General features: G+C 44.7%; 1 pseudogene across 1 annotated transcript; it reads right to left on the bottom strand.

Annotated features, from left to right (window-relative positions):
* Positions 1 to 1349: 1349 nt before the first annotated feature.
* On the bottom strand, positions 1350 to 2761 carry LOC308269942 (vasculin-like protein 1; annotated as a pseudogene). The gene has a single exon. The product of its transcript is annotated as a vasculin-like protein 1 (transcript).
* Positions 2762 to 3080: the final 319 nt, after the last annotated feature.

Here is a 3080-nt window from a genome sequence, read left to right as displayed (position 1 = left end):
TTCTTTTCTGGTACTGGGCATGGAACCCAGAGGCATTCCACCTCCAAGCTACACCTTCAACCCTATTTTTTAATTCCTTATTTTGGAACAGGGTCTCACTAATTGCAAAGGGCCTCACTAAGTATCTGAGGCTGGCTTCGAACCTGCGGGATCCTCCTGTCTCAGCTTCCCAAGTACTGGGATTAAAAGTGTTCATCACCACGCCTGGATTGCAATACTCTCTCTAAGACCTGCATTCTGCAAAGCAAATGAAATGAAAGAAAGAAAGAAAGAAAGAAAGAGAGAAAGAAACAAAACAGTCTATACAGTAAGAGCAGAAATAAAAATCATAAACAGAAGAATTCTTCCCAGAGGAGAACAACTTACTTTTTTTTTTTTTTTTTTTGGTGGTACTGGGGGTGGAACCCAGGGGCTTTCTGCCGCCGGGCTGTACTCCCAGACCTATTTTTTATATTTTATTTGGAAATAGAGTCTCACTAAGCTGCTGAGGGCCTCACTAAGTAGCTGAGGCTGGCTTCGAACCCGTGCGATCCTCCTGTCTCAGCCTCCCAAGCGCGGGGATTACAAGCGTGCGCCACCATGCCCGGTTCAATTTACATATATTTTTCTTTTCTTTTTTTTTTTTTTTTTTTACTGATGCAAAATAGTTATTCTAAGTTAGTTATTTTATGCAGTAGTTTTCCCCTTCAACAGACTTGTGGTAACCACATCTTTTAAATCTGCAAATAATGTTATCAAAATAACCTTAATCTTTGAAGTCTCACAAAAATTATATTTACAATCCACCCTGAATATCAAGGCTGCAAGAATAACACAACAGTTTCTACATGCAAACACTTTACAGCTGTACCCAAAAAAGAAAAAGAAAACACAAACAAAAAACTACATATGCTTTATTAAGGGCTAAAGTTACCCGAGCAACCAAAAATAAAATAAGATATCCAAATTATTAGCATTAATTTAATATAATTAAACCTCAGTAGTCACTGACAATGATTGCTTGAGCATAGGGGTGAGTGCCCCTAAGTCTAGCAGAAGGCTGTTACTGCAGACTAGGGCCCCTGCCTCTGCACCACTAGCTCCCACCTGTGCATTGCCCCATATGCACGGTGTGTGGGTGTTTTAAAAATCTTCCCCACCACACACATTTCTCTCTGTTAAGCAGATGACAGGGAAGAACAACAACAAAAGCTATAACAAGCCAATTGCTCTCTTTGGGATATGATTATTTCCCTTGTGCAGGAAGTATTCAATAACATAAGGAAAGGAAAAGAATGATTTCTTTTGTATACTCCCTAAACACACAAACGAGTTCACCGGGTCAGATTAATAACTGTGAGCAGAGATGCCTACTTCCAGGCATCATCATCTGATGTTTTGCTGCTGCTCATTTCTGTATCTGAGTCCTCAAACTCTGCTGTACAAGTGCGTCTCCATGGGGAGAACAGGCTGGAACTGCGGCTCTTCAAGAAGCCATTCTTTCCAAAGCCATTTCTTTTCAGCTGCTCTGTCTTCATGTGGAACTCTTTGAGCTCATCCTCTGTGAGAGGAAGGCAGTTCTCATCATTTTCTGGATATTCCTGCCATCCCATTGCTTTCAATAACCTGTGCTCTGCTTCCAAAGAGTGTGAGAGGACTCTGCCTTCTTCCATGATAGGGAGAGAAAGGCCATTCCGGATACAGCCTTCCTCCCTATTTTCCTTTGGTTCAGGTGTGCTGTTGCCCTCCAAATCCTCCAGCTTGTCACAGTCTCTGTTCTCTGAGAAGTGTCCATTCTGGTCGTCCTCAGCATCTTCAGGAACTCACTCTCCCTGTTGGTAGTTCGGCGGGACAGTGCTGGAGGGACTCTCTTTGGAGAGCTCAGAACTGAGCCACCAGTCAGGACCACTGGTTTGGTAACAGAGACTGGATTGGTAAATGCAGACTCCTGGGTAGAAGAAAGAGATCCTGACTTATGCTCCATTCTGTTAGCTTTCCATGCATTGAGCTTGGAAGGAGGTGGTGCAGGCTTAGGAACCAGGTTCTGGTAGACACTTGGATCCATGGTTGATGATTCATTCCTCTTTGTATGGTGAGACCCTGGTGAGGTGAACACAGCAGAGAAGGCAGCAGCAGGAAGGATCCTCTTTGGAGACTTTTTTGATAACTAGCATCTTGGAGGGTTGCTTGGCACTTGGTGGGTTTTTCCACACTCAAGAAAGGGTCCCAATAGGTCTGCATGGCTGATTCTGTTTGCCAGCTTCCGGATTCAAAGAAGGAAAGTCTTTCTCTTCAAACTGCAACTTTTCCACCTTTTCTTCTTTCTTTTCTTTCCTCATCCCTATAGGAGGCTTTTCCTGGAAGGCACAGCCTTTCCGGGAGTAAAGGCTGCCGTTCCAGTGTCGACGGTTCCCTGTGCCACCTCCACTACGCTGGCTCACGGCATCATGCCCTCCGGAAGAGCTATGCCAACCAGACCCGTTCCCTGTGATTCCAGCATACGGTCCCTTAGAGACACCAGAATCCATAGAATCATGGCGGAACAAGGAGGGCTGTTGACAGGAATCTCCAGTAGTTCGTAAGGGCCCATTGTTTAAAAAAAGCCATCAGAAGATTTATGTCAACACCAGCTTACTCCAAATCTACTTTCTCCTCGGGGGAGGTGCGCTCCCTGTTTTTCAAAAGTGGCCGTAGGTGACTTAGCTGGCTATGGTGTTGAGAAATTTAGCCAAGCAGGAACAAAGCCATGCTGCGCCATTTAGGTCCAGTGTCTCTTTTCAGCAAGGTGAGTCATCCAACCTCATGGCCAGGATCTCAGAGCATAACTTCTGTGGTCCTGTTTTCCAAATTCCTTGAGGCTACTAGCTGGACCTCCTAGATTTTCTTGTCAAAAGTGTTCTCAAGTAGTCTAGCCAGCAGCACCTTTTGTGAAGAAGCACAAAAAAAGACCAGCTCTGTGTAGCCCACTCTCTCAGTGCCCTCAGTCACTCATCCTACACTACCTAGTTTCTGACACATACACAAAGGGAAAGGGGGAGGGGGAGGGGGAAGGGGAACATAAAAAATATTTGTTACATTTAAAAGGGGGGTAAGGGGAAAGA

This window comes from Muscardinus avellanarius, assembly GCF_963383645.1.
Source record: "Muscardinus avellanarius genome assembly, chromosome: 11".
Taxonomy (NCBI): domain Eukaryota; kingdom Metazoa; phylum Chordata; class Mammalia; order Rodentia; family Gliridae; genus Muscardinus; species Muscardinus avellanarius.
This window is presented reverse-complemented; position numbering and strand designations above follow the sequence as displayed.